The following is a 17,447-nucleotide window of genomic DNA, read 5'->3' as shown; positions in this document are numbered from 1 at the left end:
GGTGTGGTGCGTGCCATCCGCCGAGCTCAAGTAAGTGGTTCCCAGAATACCAATACATGTTTATTATGATATATGATATGATTATGAGAATTACATGCTAGATTAGGGCTAAGGATCTGCTTAGTATTATATAATAGGAGAGATGCCTTTTATGTGCCTGATTGTATGATCTTTAGAATTGCATGCTAGTATGGATTCCTGATGAGTGAATATAATGGATTGATTAGTGTATGCCGGTTAGATTTTTCGTTGCTTGAATGTTGCTTGCTTTGTGCTTTATGGGGATTTTAGCAATGTGAGTTAGCTACTAAAAGAATATGCTAAGTCACATGTGGCACAGGCTGGATAATCTCAAAGTGATGGACTTTACCGTATTGTGCAGCTCTCGTATGAGTCCAACCATTCTAGGGTTGAGTCTTTTACTCGAAGGATTGTCTGATCTTTATTGGATGTGATTATATTTATGAGGAAGCCAATTTACATTGGTGGGAGTCCTTCAGCAGCTGAGGGCTGGGTGAGGTCAGGAACCTAAGAAATCCTAGGATATGCTTCAGTGGGTTAGTGGTGCGGTTTAGTAAGTTTTGGCGCATTGGTTTCAGGAAGTGACTTAGAGGATTCAGGAGGATTGCTGAAGAAAGTATGGATAGGTATGGAAGGTAGTATTGGGCCCGTACTACTGAAAGCACGAGATCCATACTCGAATTAGTGAGAGTCTTGGAGAATCTAATAAGCATATGGGAAGAGGATTCTTGGGCATGTTTTGATTGTTGGCTTGTCGTATTTTAGTTTAGAGATGAGCACTCAGGGAGGTGGTTCTGGTTCTGGTTCCGTCTCAAGTGCAGGTGCTGAGCCGATTAGCAAGCAGATGCGGGAGTTCATCTCGTCGGAGATTACCCGCGGTATTTTGGAGCATACACTGTGATCTTTGGTTCAGTCAAGGATGGGATTTTAGAGCTAGTGGATAGTCGTCTTAGGGTCTTTCGGACCGAGATCGTAGCGGGGCAGTTGGGTCTCATCTGGAGCCCAAAGATTATGGACTCCTAGGAACCTGCAGGAAGGAGGGTCAAATACAGGATTGGATTTTCGTGGAGGTTTCGCGAGCCCCACACGATGAGTTACCCAACATCATTAGGCGTGTCACTAATAGAGTGGTTGTTAGGTTCGAGGAGTGGGCCTCGGTTATTCAGGCGGTCGATGGGGTGGTCGAGGTAACCCAGGAGTAGGAGATTAGATTATATAGGCAGCTGGGAAAGAGGAAGCAGACTTTCAGTCTAGCTCGACAATCTGAGCAGTTAGACACTGCCATAGTTGGTGTCAGAGACCCGATGGGTCGTGGTGGTTACACAATGGATGAAGGGGTGCACAAGGATGAGTGCAACAGGTCTAAGTGCAGTAGGTGCAGGTGGAAGGGTCACAACCGTCAAGAATGCACATTGGAGGTAAATATATGTCATCGTTGTCATCAACATGGTCATATCAAGGCAAGTTGCCCCCACTTAGAGGTTGGGGCAACCCAAGTTTATCGCAGGTACTTTGGCAGGAAGTGGGATTCGGGGTTTCTTCAGGCGACATTATAGGTATGTATCTTTGCTTCTTTTTGGTATATCTAAATTTTGTTGTTTGGAATCTTGCATCGGTTTTGGGTAAGTGTATCTTTTTGGATTATTGCTTTGCTTATGTTTGGGTTATATCTGATGGGTTATGAGCAAAACATACAATCCTATGTGTGCATGCAACCCTAAATTGATTAGATCTAAGTTTTCTCTAGTTGAACATGCAAACTTTGAACACAAAGAAGAAAACCTAGTATGCACCTATAATTTTCGAAATCCATAGAAAATTAGGGTTTAGTTACATACCTTTAAGATTGTTGTTGCAAACAATCTTGAATCCTTTCTTGAAAGACCTTTAGCAGCAGGCGCCACAAGTGTCGCGCCTCTAATGATTCACAAACAAACCAAGCAACCAAGGAATACTTTAGAGAGAGAAGGGTAGATCAAAATTTCGGCCAAAGGAACTTAGAATCAAGGGTTAGCCGGAATTTAACCTTTAGTAGGATTTATATAGGTGTTAGGAAGGTATTGGATAAGGCAGATGTATCCAAGATAACCTTAATCCATTAACTTCCTCCCTAAGGCATCCAAGGCATCCTTAGAGCCCAAGGAAACCTTAGGAACACCCTAGAATTCGTTCCCCCCTTTAGGGAGGTTCTAGAATGCTCAATGCTCGACTATTGAACATTGTCACCGTTAGTCCCTGCAGTTTCAAATAATTCATTTAATCCCAAAATTAATTCCAAATTAATTTCTAATTAAATATTAATTAAACAATATGATTTCTAATTAATATATTATTTTCATAACACATTAATAAATCATTTATTTTGATTTCTAATTAATTTATTAACCAACTAATAAATTAATAAATTATGCTTCTCTCTCTAAAAGTTATCCTATTTAATTGCCAGGTTTGAAGGCAACCCAAAAAAGTTGTGTTACTATCAATTCAAGTTTATACCAATTATAACAGTCTCCTACATGGATAAGTCTAATAAGTATAACTGCAAGTATAACTACCAAATTGATTAGCAAATTGTAGCTACTAAAAGCCGCTGTCAAACTTGACCCAGTTAGTGACGTGTCCTAAGATAAGTGATCAAATATTCCTCCATTCTACAAGATATTGTATGGACATGAGACATGGATTATAATCATTCCCTCTGTCCAATGTTTGTTTCCTGATTTTCGATTTATGACGACTGATATCATACTACTAATTGAATACATCAATTTAGTCCAGGCTTGGTCAAGCACTTTAGATGTCATCATCAAATCATCGAAGGGCACACATATATCGCTTTTCCCCGTTAGGGAAAAAGGAACGAATAAACCTCGACTCATATGTTTGCACTATTTACTCATCAAATCACGCACAAAAATACGTTTTATAACATCAGGTTACTGATGCGTTTACGTATTATCAATGCACAACTGACTCGTAAACAACAACTCATATGTTTGCGTTTCAAGAATATAAGATGTTATCGTCTCAAAATTACTTGTGATAAAATCCATGAAGTAATTCTCTGAGCGTGGGTTAATCCAATACTTAAATCCCTATTTCAAAAGTACTCATGAATACTGCAGCAAACCATTGTTATGTCTAACCCCTTAGACAGTCTACAATCTGATTCATGACAGTCTTAATTCACTTCTTACTTCCAAAAGTATGATTGATTGTGGATGTTTGAATAATTCAATTATCCGGGAAGTAAAACATACAAAGTAAAACACAATAATGACCTAATTAACTATGGTCTCAAAACTATTGAATATAAATAAAACACTTATTATTTAATCACCATATTAAGTAGACTTTATTAATTATATAATGTTTCAAATAATCAATTAAACACTTGAATTAAACATCAATCATGCCATGTTCTAAACATGCATACTATGTCTCTCTATGGTCATTCCTTTATGAATAGATCGATTGGACATTATTCTAATCATGCTCATTTCACAATTTCAAATTCTTATTAGAACTAGTAAGAATTCCAATTTCTTTTCATCACTAAATGTGTTAGAGTCTAACATTGCGTGCAATATCCTTTTGTGATGACGTGGCCTAAAAGTCACAAAGAGTTTGCCAACGATGTCACAAAATGCTCCATTGAAACTTTGTTACTTAAAACAATTTCATGGTTAGAAAGTCTCAAATTCAAGATACAATTCTTGAATACATCCCTTGCATTAAAGTTTCTAACTCACATGTAGATTTCAACAACTAACTCCTGTGACAACCGTCAATTTTCGGTCAAGTCAAAGTTAACTAAAGTCAAACCGGTCAACTCATCTAACCCTTGTGTACTAGGGTTTTCGTTATGTTTCTTATTAAACAACTCGCATTCTTAATGCAAAATATCACTTAGAGTTTTCACGTGTTCAGAAACTCTAAACCCTAATCAGGTCAAGTGATGAAACTACTCGATAAAACATTAATCCTTAACCCTCAGGGGCATATGACAGTCATAACAAGACTTAACGAGGTTTACGAACCTTAAAATACAGAGCCAAACACTCAAAAAGGTCTCGAAAGAAGTCTCTCTCAACCTCTTTCACTCAATCTCTCCCAAATCTCTCTCCGTATGAGAAATCTCTCCAAGTATGTCAAACCTCTCCCAAATCTCTCCAAGAATGTGGAATCTCTCCGAAATCTCTCTCTGTATGAGAAATCTCTCCAAGTCTGTTAAATCTCTCCAAGAATGTGGAATCTCTCCCAAATCTCTCTCCGTATGAGAAATCTCTCCAAGTATGTCAAATCTCTCCAAGAATGTGGAATCTCTCCCAAATCTCTCTCCGTATGAGAAATCTCTCTAAGAATGTGGAATCTCTCCCAAATCTCTCTCCATATGAGAAATCTCTCCAAGTATGTCAAATCTCTCCCAAATCTCTCCAAGAATGTAGAATCTCTCCCAAATCTCTCTCCGTATGAGAAATCTCTCTAAGAATGTGGAATCTCTCCCAAATTTCTCTCCGTATGAAAAATCTCTCCAAGTATGTCAAATCTCTCCCAAATCTCTCTTAAAAACCTCTTTCGAGTTTTATAATCATTTGGGGCATCCCGACACTTATCTTGGTGAAAAATCACTCATGGAGGAGTGACACATAGGAAAATAGCCCCTTAGGGCCGAAGCCTCTCTATAAGGGCCAAGTCCTTCTTGAACCGAGGTCAAAGGGTCAACCATCCGAAGCCGCAGCCAAGGAGACCGCAGCCGTCCAGCCGCAGCGAGCCTCGCCTTCTGACCGCATCTAGCCTTTGGACCGCAGTCCGTTCTCCTCGGATCCGCCTCAGCAGCCAAGCTACTCCGGTTCCAAGGCTGCTGATGACCGCACCCTCGCCCAGAACTTCGAAATTTCTCATTTTTCACCCGGTTTACAACCACGACTCCGTCTTAAGCCCGTTTTTCATCATTTTAAAGCGGGATTTTCACCCAAATTCATATTTTGGCATATAAGGACCCATATATTCATGAATTCAACATATTTTTAAGGAAATCTTTATTTAAGAATAAAATCTATCAAGTAAGATTTTATGGTGGAGTGTTGACTTTGCCATAGTGTTAGACACAAGCAACCACCCCCATACCCACTCCATGACTAACCCACACCCCTCACCACCATACCTGGTCATTCAAGGGTACTTTTCCCACTCATACTCACATTTTTGAGCTGGAACATCCCTCTCTCTTCCCTCATTTCCACACACTCTTCTCATTTCTCCACCAAAGATCAAACACATCTTTTCTCTCAAATTCTCTCTCACAATTTCGAGATTTCCAAGGCAATTTTCAAGCTTTCCTTCTACATTTGGTAAGAATCATCACCCTTCATATGGTTATTACACTTCCTTTTGCTCAAATCATTGATTTCTTACACAAATTCCATCATAATTGTGTTAGATTCTCGAATCTTCAAGCAATCCTCCTAGTGTTCTTGAGTTGAACACTTCTCTCCTTCAACATTCACCCACTGAAATCATATAAGGTGAGTTCATACCCTAATATTTTCATGTTTTTCTTAATTTTTAAGGGGGGGGGGGGGGGGGGGGATACAAATTAAAACACCAAGAACACAACTAAACTCATTTAACAGCCTTCATCAGAAAAGTTCAACTCCATTCACGGACTGTTTTGGACAACTTAAACAATTTAGTTTTCAAAACTATTTTAGGTGCAAGTAGTTCCAGTTCTTAGCTTTAAAATGACTACTTGCACATATCTACACGATTTTTCTACGATTTATGGTGATTTTTACAAAACTGTCTATCATTTCAAGAACCAATCCGGACCGGTCTGTGATTATGGACGTTTTCACACATGTTGGAGACCACTAAAAATCATGAGAAAAATTATGAATAAACTAGACACATTTTGTGAACTCCCAGAATTTACAGAATCAGTTTTCGACTTCATATGATTTTTCTAGGATTTTTCTAAAACATTGTAGGAAAGTAAAAATCTAGATAACAGTTTATAACTTTCATCGCACTTTGTAACTTGTTGAGCAAAGTGTTAATATTGAAGATTTCATATTTTACATGTGTTTCTTGATGTGGTATAATTACATAACAGATAAATACTCACTAAAGTGTAAGAATCCTCCTCCATTACCATTAGTATAAAACAAGAATGATAAACATAGTTATATTTTGCCATACATTCGACTTACATAGAAAATGGTTCTTATACACCACAAACAAACATACTACACTATAATAGGTATAGTTAGGTCGCATATACATTACATACATTTTGATAAGCTATAATAGGTATAATTTATGTTCATTTACATTACAAAAGGTTTTCATACGAAATGGGGTACAATACAAAGTACCGGATTATACAAAAAGGGGTACATCACAAAGTACCAGGTCTTCATATAAATGGGGTACGAATACAAAGTACCTGGTTTATACAAAAAGGGGTACATCACAAAGTACGGGGTCTTCATATAAATGGGGTACGAATACAAAGTACCGGGTTTATACAAAAAGAGGTACATCACAAAGTACTGGGTCTTCATATAAATGGGGTACGAATACAAAGTACCGGGTTTATACAAAAAGGGGTACATTACAAAGTACCGGTTAATCTTAGTATAGTTATAGTGACCCACATAGGTAGTTAAAAATCTTTCAAGTTTACAAGGAAACTTTTACCTTAGAAAGGGGTTTACTTCTAAATCAAATGGGTTTTATGCCGATTTAAAATCACTTTTATATCTTTAAGTATGGAAAAATACTTGTTCATTTTCGGTGCTGGGATTTAGGACTACATAACTTTTATAAGGAAAATATTGGATTTTCTTTGGAACAGATTCTATTAACACCACATCTCGACTAGAATTGTTAGGCTTCGGCTATAATTACTAAGTGTATATGTTAGAGTTATATAAGAATCTATTCATAATCGACTTAGAATTGGTGGGCCCGCCTTTCTTCCTGTTCCTTGTTTGGTTTGGATCTAGGGCAGACCCATTATATTCGATGGTTTATTTAATTTAAATCTTATATAACTTATATACACTGAGTGATTATAGAAGGAATTTACGGGTCTTTCTAGGGTTCATTATCGTATAACATAGAAGCATTCATTTCGCACTTGATAAAGAAAATACTGGATTTTCTGGAAACATACTTTGTCGTTTTTCTCTACAAAGAAAACGATTTTATTCTCAAACAAAACTCTTATGAACTCACCAATTTAATTGTTTACACTTTTTCAAAACTACTTGTATTCTCAGGAAATCAGTGAAACAGGAAAACCAATAGCGTTTTGAGGATGGGACGATAAATCGTCAGACAGTTCATTTTGTCATCATAATGTAATTTATTTGAAACATGTAAACATATACTTTGGTGTAACTTTTTCAATTATATTTATGATGGTTGTATTTACTTTGAGCACTATTATACTCGTTTTTGTGATACTATACATGAAGTCTGCCACCCCCGGACGTTTCCGCCATCCTTGGTTTGGGGGTGTGATAGATTGGTATTAGAGCATTGTTTATAGTGAACTAAGTATATCGAACCACATAAGATATACAAACTATAAATGCATTGGGACTATGGTCTCTGATTTAACATTTTCAAATAACTATACTTTTAGAAGTAAATAGTTTCTTGTTAAAAGTATAAATGCATGCATACATACTAAGGTCAGCATCATACTAGAACAAAACAAAAGTAGTGATTGTTGAATGGCACATGTAGGTTTGGGGATGTATAGTCAGGTCTGGGAATGACATAGCCTGATCAACTATGTCTGACCCATAAGTGATTAGCATATGCCCATGAATGGTTGTGGTGTTGCAACAAGTCTAAAAACTTACCAGGAAACATTGAAAAGCATAAGTCAAACATTAAAATACTATAGGATTATTTTGTGATACTATAACTAACTTATGTGAAAACTAAAGACCCCTATTAGTAGGCCTATAATGACTAAGTGCATACGTTAAGGTTATACATAATCAAAGATATTATAGACTCAGAATCTATGACTATTGCTCTACTTCTTGTTCCTTGTTTGGTTGTGGACTTAGAGTAGAGTCATTTATTCGAAGGTCTATTCTACCTCAGATTATGTATAATTGGTATGCACTATGTGATTATAGACGTGACTGATAAGGGTCACCCCTATAAGTAATTATAGGATTAGACGTCTATTAATTATCTCTTCTACCCCTATTCTCGCACCAGCAACGTGACAGGAGCTCAACTACCAAGAGACCCCGACGAAGAGGATCCCGAAGAGGATCTTGAAGAAATAATAAAGGAAGACCCCGACGAGACTTCCATGGTCTGACGCCTTAATGAGCTGTAGATTTACAGAGGCAGATTTAGGAACTAGCTCAACACCCTCCCTATGGCATGGATGGGGTTTTTACAACCTCAACGGGGGAAGAGTACCTGACAGGATTCTCCTTATCATAGCATGCCACATCACTCATGAGAAAGTACCAACACAAGCATCGGTAAGCAGAATAATGGATATCGGCACTACCACCAAGATCGCCACAATACGCCTTCGTCATCCATATAGAGGCCATGAACAAGATCAGAAACCACGTCAAACCTTTCGGAGGAAAGGGATCGCAGCCCGAGCCGAGACTAAAGGGTATGAGGAACGTCAACAGCGTTGGAGAAAACGCGTGGTAAAGGCAGAACACCAAATGACAGAAACTAGGGCAGGAATTAAGCCAATGCAGACTATCATACCTTCATTCTATGGCCCACGAAACATCACCCACCGCGAGTAGTGTGTACACTACTGATGAATCGATAAAGACTCAGGCTACTAGAATACGTTAAAACACTACCCCTCACATGCATGCATTCGACCCTTCAAATTTAGAGACTACACCGTTCAAGAGAGTCGTGTCAATGTCGAAATTTTTCCGTACCATAGTGTGATGTGGACCTTCTATAAGGTCAAACTTTCTAAAACTTCATGTACTAAACTATATAAATGAAATCAGCATACATTTTATTTCATTGGGAGTTTACCAACTATTTCATAACCGGGTATTACAGACGGTTCACTTATGGTGCCTCTAAGACTGCTAAATGAATACCCCCAGGTTAGGTATAATTAAGAGACGATCGACTTAGAAATGGTGAGTCCGCCTTGGGTCCAGTTCCTTGTTTGGTTGTGGGCCTAGGGCAGACTCATTAAGTTCAACGGCCAATTGGACCTTAATTATACGCAACTGGTATACATCGGGTGATCTTAGGAGTGGATCAGGCATGGAACAAATTACAAGATTTCATTCGAGTCATTACTACTAAATTCATAAGTTTTTTTATATAGACCTCTACTATGAATTGATTGCCACTTTCGAACAACATGGAAATGCTATACTTAAAAACTGATAACCAAGTTTTACGACACACGACTAATAACCATTACTAAAAGACTTATACACATTTCGTCTCTGAAATTCTATAACAGAAAGATGCCTCCTCGTAGGTCTGCTAGACGCACTGGCAGAATGCAAACAAATCCGCCACCGCCGCCTCCCCAATATGATCCTGTCATGTTCCAAGTTGCGGTCACGGCCGCAGTGGCAATTGCTATGTCCCAAATCAACACTAACGGTACCAGAAGGATAGGGAGTGGCATTAATAACTCCACTCAAGGAGAAAGCCAAGGGCGCCCGAGAGAGTGTTCCTTTAAAGATTTCACCAATGGCAATCCCGATCCCACCAGTATAACAATTATACCCTTACTAGCATAACAATTATGATCCCACTAGCTTTGACATATATCCAGAAATCAACTGGACTTCCAGAAATCAATACTATTGACTTTCTTACTAAAGTTCAGATTTATGATACGTGATGCTTTGATAAGTCTTTATCCTGACTTCTCAAGCTCATACACCATCATTAGATAGCATATGTGTATGTGTTTAAACCCTTTCAAAACTTATAGCAATAAGTACTGAATGTTCAACCTATTTCTTGTCATTTCTCACAATTTGAACTATGAAAAGGGATGCCATAATCATATACGAATTTGAGAACACAATTATCACAATTGCTCACCATAATGATATCAACCATATTTAAAATCTACTAATGAAAGTGTTTCCTCATAATCATTTTCATGAATTAGAGATAAACCTTTTTTTCACTTAGATTTTATGGTGTATATGTTCCTATGCATGTGAATTTGTCATTTCCAACCTACAATCATAAGATAAGGTTGAGGACAAAACCCAAAATCAAATTTTGTTCTCCTTTCATGGATTGAACTTTGCTTATTCTTAATTTCTTGCATTCTGGTAGCACAAGGGCCTACCAATGCTTCCAAGTTGTCAAGCAACTCATCCATATTTATCAATGCACTATACTCGCCAACGTGCTATGCCTTCTGCAGTTAAATGAGAACCATAGAACTCATAAGAATTACCAACTCAACTGGAAGATGCAAAGAAATAAGAATTTGTCAACTTAACACGATAGGTTATCAACCTCAGGTCGTGCGCTAGTGATAACTAAAAGGTTTATTCTTGATTGACTCCTAAAACTCTTCAAGATCAATAAGACTCCCACTGACTTCTTGACATATAAGTTTCTTTCTTCAAGGAACATTTCTCGACGAACTAAACAAATATTCAAAAGTTAGTGTGGATTCTTACCAAGAAAACATTTCACTTAATTGGTCTTAGTTTATCTTTGTTTTAACCAAAAACATCACAACTACCAATTTCCAATGTGCTAGAGTAATAAAATATTTCTACTCAACATTTCATGATGTGTTATAAACCTTCTTAATTTGAAATAAGCTTCGAGATACGATTCAAAGTTGCTACAACGTGACTCTAAAAATTTATTTGATACGAAGTATGACTCATCTCTTGATTAAACCATTTCAACAATATTTGATTCATCTTCTTAGTCAAACAATTGTACTAAGATGTTCTTTTAGAATCAATTTGTTACATGGTTTCATTATCATTAATATGATCACAAAACACGATACTAAGGTAATCTCCTTTTTTTTTTTTTCAGATTGGAGAAACCTTTATCTTTCTGCCTAATAGATTCTTCTTATTCATTCCACTACTCTTTGAAACTTTTCAAAGTGTTATAATTATGCTAAATCTTATAAACACAACCATATTTACCGAACCATCAGTAAATTATGACGAATTGACTTATCGTCCTTTGTGGTGGATCTGAACAGTCCACATCAATGTGTACTAGATCCTTTAGTCCTTCATTTGTCTCACATAAACATGTGAACAATGAATTAGTTTTAATTTTCCAAAGATCAAGATTCTCATACATCATACAATTCGAATTGTATGACTCCAAGTTTCTATCCAATTGAAACTTGGGTGATGAGAATTCCTTTTCACTTGGTCAATTATGACACTACCACAAATGATATAACAAAGAATCAAATCCATATTTAATATTGCTAATAATAGAAATATAACCACCAATTTTCATAAATACCATTGCTAGGAAATATAGAGTAAATAAGATAAAACGAAAAAATTATTTTATTGATAATGTGCGGAAAAATATGTCCTTACAATGCAAATATAAATGAAAACTATGTTTATAGATATTTCCTAAGCAATTGATCATAACTCCTAACCAGGAGCTCAAAAATCCAATCATCGAACCATGCGACCGAAATCCATCTCTCACGATCAGATTCAGCTTACTCTTTTTAAGCTTCCTTCTTTCTCTTAGATTTTGAAAAACATCAAAATGTGACTATCACATTATGTATTAAGAATCTATGAATAGGAACTTAATGGAGTTAGATATTGGATGTACCTAAAGTAGAGTCATACAACTTGAATTTCTTATCTTTGCGATCTTTCAAGTAGACAGGGTAGCTTCGCATACAATATCAATTTAATTGGCATGTAACGCCCGCAGATCCGGGCTAGTCAATTTAGAGACAATGAGCGTCAAAAATGAGTTTTTAATGGAAGATTATTTAGAAGGATTAATCTTAACCAAGTTGTAGTATATGTTACATGGGTTCCGTACATATAAAGAACGCCGAAATCCGAGTTATAACGAAGAAGTTATGGCCCGTCGAAGTTTTACGGCAAAACCGGCACGACAGCAGAAGACATAAATAGTGAATTTATGATGGTGGAATTTTTATCCTTAGTGATCTAAACAAAAGTTTTAGTATATGTTAAGCCGAGAACATACAAAAAAAAAAGAACACCCAAATCTGACTTCATATGAGGAAGTTATGAATTTTCTAAGATTTGGCATAACAGTGCACGACCCGAAACTCGAATTTTAGATCGAGCGGTTTTTGGTCTACGTAACCTCAATGAAAATTTAAGATCTCGTTAATAGGAACTCAACGGTAAAAAGACAGACGAAAACGGAGTCCGTATGAAGGAGTTACAAATTTTTCGCAGTCATTTAACAGTCTAATCTCCTCCTACTGATAAATTTAAGATCGGTCGAGAATTAGCCAACGGAGTCAAAATGAAAGTTGTAGATCTTATTTTTACCTACACGTGGATATAAAGAACGTCGAAAATGGAGCTCGTATGTGAAAGTTATGAATTTTGAAAATCGGCTGATTTCCACCCTTTGTGCGATGCCACGTGTCGGCACCAGGCTGTGACTGGGTGTCTCCACCTGGCTCACGACGTGAGCATCATAAAAATCACGACGTGAGTGACCCTCCAGCCCCTATAAATAAGAGGTGAAGCCCTTTTCATTACTCACACCTCCCATCACTTCCCACTCTCTCTAGAACCTATCTCTAGCCCCGAAACCCCCCAAAAAGCCTAGGGAACCTCCCTAGCACGAGGCGGAATCCCTAGAGTGCCCGACAGCTCCGAGAAGAAGAGCCTTTTGGCTTGGGAACGTTGCTCCAGCGAAGCCCGGTTTTGAGAAAAACTCATTGTTTCGTCGAAGGAAAATAGAATCGTTAGAAGCGAAGCGCTGCCCGAGTTTGGAATCATCACTTAAACAAGTGAGTGCATAGTCCCTTTCATCTTACACATAGATATGAAGTATTTTACGTGTTGTGAGTGCATAGTCCCTTTCATCTTACACATAGATATGAAGTATTTAATATAAATTACGTGCTGTGAGTGTATAGTTACTTTCATCTTACACATAGATATGAAGTATTTAATATAAATTACGTGCTGTGAGTGTATAGTTACTTTCATCTTACACATAGATATGAAGTATTTAATATAAATTACATGCTATGTATGCATATTGTATGTATACTTGCCATCTATGCTGGGTGAAAGATTTTTATACATGTTTTAAATGATTTAAATTGTATATGTATTTTATATCTACAAAATGTGTTGGGTAAAACACGGGTAGATGAAATAGTTGTTGTGTGACAAAAACAAAATGATGAGAGGTGATATAGACCATGAGATAAGGATGAGAGGTGAACCATGAGAGAAGCCTTTTACCCAAGTGTTGGCCCCGTCATCTAGCAAAGTATGGATGACAACCACAGACTATTTTAGACAGTCCAGCGGAACACTAGCAGGCTCGCAACATGTAGGTGTTATTTTAACTGTGTATTCACCAGCTGTACTCTAAAAACCCATTGACATGTATAGCAAGTGAAATCTTGGAAACGATACCGTTGATAAACGAGATAAAACCCCATTGACATGTATTGCGAGTGGATTCTCGGAAACGATACTGTCGATAATCGAGATAACCATAGCAGCTATGGATTTAGTGTCTGATGAGTAAACCCTGGCAACTATGGATTTAGTGCCTGTTGAGCAAACCCTGACAACTATGGATTTAGTGCATGTTGAGTAAACTCTAGCAACGATGGATTTCGTGCCTATTCCTTAGAATAATCCTTAGGAAGGATCGAACGAGGAATAGCTAATTCTTACGGTAAATCCTTAAGAGTAAAGAAGATAATGGAGATGGGTAATTGGGTTAATTGTTTGATGATTAAACATAATAATTATATTATTGTAGGTTGAAAAGCCTATGTACTCACCAGGTTTCCCAACCCGACCCACTCAGTTTATTTATATCATAGGTGTTGATATGAAGTCACATTACATTGGGAGATTAAGGAGATATAAATCACTAATGATAATGCATGTAAGTTCTGTTTATGCTTATGTTTATATATTGACGATGACATCCCAAATGTTTTAAAATGAATAAAAATACTTTTCTCCAGAAATGCTTTGATAACGTATTTATCATGTTTTACTGGGAACAAATTCCGCAATATTTTTATTAAAAGAGGTACTCTGATTTTTATCAAGCATAAACAAAATCGGTCTTTTCTACCAGTGAAAATAGGGATGTCACAGTAATAGAAACATATGGACTCTTCAGGAATGACACATGGGGCTATCTCAGAATTAGCCTTTCTCTTTACCATATGATCAAACAGTTTGACCTTAGCTGATCCATTTCCATTCGGAGGAGAAACCTTTTCTGGACTACCAATGTTGGTATTGTCCATGGAGTTTTGGGAGACAGATCCTTCAAACATATTTGCTTGACCAATGCACTTGAGCATATCTGCTTTAGCAACAATTAGCAAATATGTCAGATCTATTAGAGTCACTTCGTGGTCAGTCATATAGTAGTACTTAATTAACTGACTATATGACTCGGGAAGCGAGTGAAGAACCAAGTTAACAGCCAACTCCTTTGGAAAAATGACACCCAACATTCCCAATTTGGTAATGTGTGACTTCATTTTTAAAACATGTCCAAACACAAAATTTCCATTTAAGTGTTTGCATGCCAACAGGGCTTGAGTAACATTCCTAATCTAAGTGTTAATTTTGGAAGGGAAACTTGAAGAGTGAGAAGCTTGGAACGGGAAGGAGCATGTAGATCCGGAATCTACATTGTTTTGGCTACCATTTGAAGGTAACAAGTTGTTACCTTGATCATTCTAGTGTTAGATCTCCTTATTCTTGGGTTTAAGGCTATTTTTAGCATATATGTGGATCATTTTGGGTATTGGGCATGATTTGAAGTTGTAACTTCAGATCTGGAATCCGCTAAGTCATTATAGTCATAAAGTTATTGAATTTATCAAGATTTGGCCCTTCTCTTTGGCTTAAACCTCTCCCTTAGCTTGGTTTCGGCATTTAAGACCTTGCATGCACGTAAATTTACGTGGAATATGTGTCTTAGGATGCTAGATCTACAATTTGGAGCTTTGGACAGCTTAAAAATGTCTGAATCAGAAATAGATTAAAGGGACTCGACGAGTTGCATCGTCAACTCGACGATTCAGATGAAGATTGGCCGTTGTTGGTTTCTGCATGGACTCGATGAGTTAGTGAGATGACTCAAAGAGTCAGTTAGGGTTTTCCTGACATTTGGACACCGCATGGATTCGACGAGTCGTCTGGAAACTCGGCGAGTCAACTAGGGTTTTCATGATTTCTCGAGTTTTGGAAGGACTCGACGAGTCAGTGAGCTGCACTCGACGAGTTGGGTCAACATGGACTATTAACCTTGACCATTGACTTTGACTTTGACCAAGGGTTGACCAGTTTGACTTCTGGGGTATTTTAGTAATTTGAGAATTTATGAAAGCGAATCATTGGTGGATGTAGGTGGTTGAGTTTGGAGCTGTATTTGGGGAGTTTGACATTTATCATCCCGAGCTACTTGCGAGGTGAGTTTTCCTCACTATACTTAGGGGTCGAAGGCACCAAGGCTGTCCCATTGGATTTGATATCCTAGTAGTTGATGATATGTTGAGTATGAGATAGTTATGCATGATCGTTGCTATGTCAGTTTGGTAGATCTGTAGGACTACCTGCGTTACTGTTTGGTTATCTGTATGTGCCTTTAGCTATTATATGTTGACATGTTGTGTGGGATGGGTTGAGGTTGTACTGCTCTGTGCGGTAGCAAATAAACCCTGGAGTATGCCAGATATGAGCTGAGGGCCGGGCAGGGCATGCCAGACTCATATCGAGGACTCGTGAGCATTCCAGATATGAGCTAAGGGTCGGACAGGGCAGGCCAGACTCATACTGAGGACTCCTGAGCATTACACATACGGGCTAAGGGCCGGGAAGGGCATGCCAGACTCGTACGGTGGGCTAATCATTTGTATTCAAGTCTAAGGAGTGAGGGAACAAGCCAGTCATAAGATGTGGGCTCGAGAGTAATCCAGACTTATGTTGTGGGCTTAGGGGCAAGCCAGATGTGAGATGTGGGCCCGAATGGCAATCCAGACTCACACTGTGGGATCAGGGGTAATCCAATCAATAGAGTTGTGGACCCATCACATGTTGTTATTTATATATGTACTATTTGTTATGTATCAGTATTTTGGGGGAACTCACTAAGCTTCGGGCTTACAATTTTGCATTTTGTTTCAGGTACTTCAGATGGTCGCCGGAAGGCGAAGGCATGATCGTGCACCTCTTCGCATTTTATGATTTTTTTGGGATACTCTGATATGGAACTATTTTGAAAACAAATTTGTAATAAATATTGCTTTTGGAATGTTTAAAAAGTTTTAAATTGGCATGAATTTTATGGATGCTACACCATGTGATTATGGCAATACAGGTGGGACATGGTGCAGACCGTTGGGTCAAGGTTTTGAATCTTGAGTTGCTGAATTAAGTGTGTAGTCAGTATGTGACACAAAGAGGTTTATAGGCTGGGTAACCTTGTTATTTGGACTCTTGAGAAACTGGTGGTTGGACCAGGGGCGTGGCTAATAGTCTCAGTGATGGGTCGGGAACCTTTTACCTTCCGGTCTAGGGAGGGGTGTCTTGAATCAAAGGATTTTGGGTGAACTAAAAGTGTAGATCTTTGGGTCTCGGGTTATGAGATGGGTACCGAATTGGTTCTTAGGGGGAACTCGCATTAGGAATCGCGGGTGTCTATGTGTAAGGCTTTTTGTTCTGTAGGTTTTGAAATAACTTATCAATAGGTCATAGGCATCTATGGAAGGGTTCATGGGTAATGAATGGTTTCAAATTATTGGTAGATTAGGCTCCTGTTCTTTGGTGTGGTCGAATTTGTGTGGGGTCAAGATAATATGGGGTTCCAGATTTCCCGATAGGTTTCATTATTCGATTGGTCAAATATTTCTTCAGGTAGTTAGACCAGGGTGGGTCAGTTCGTAAGGATGTGGGGAAACCGCAACATGCATGGAACTAGGAAGTGGTAGGTCGTGGTAGACAGAGTATCAGGTAAGACTACAGTTGGTCATGTAGTGCTCAACTTAACAGTGGGTTGGGTGTCGAGATGTTTCGGATGGTTATTTCTAATCAAGGTTTCTTTCAGAAGTTACGTAAGGCGACTGTGTGTGTCTTTTAACTCAATATCCATGAAGCAATATGGTATTTCATATAGTTGGTAGACAAACTAGGACTATAGAGGTCTCG

Source organism: Lactuca sativa, chromosome 7 (assembly GCF_002870075.4).
Source record: "Lactuca sativa cultivar Salinas chromosome 7, Lsat_Salinas_v11, whole genome shotgun sequence".
Taxonomy (NCBI): Eukaryota; Viridiplantae; Streptophyta; class Magnoliopsida; order Asterales; family Asteraceae; genus Lactuca; species Lactuca sativa.
This window is presented reverse-complemented; position numbering follows the sequence as displayed.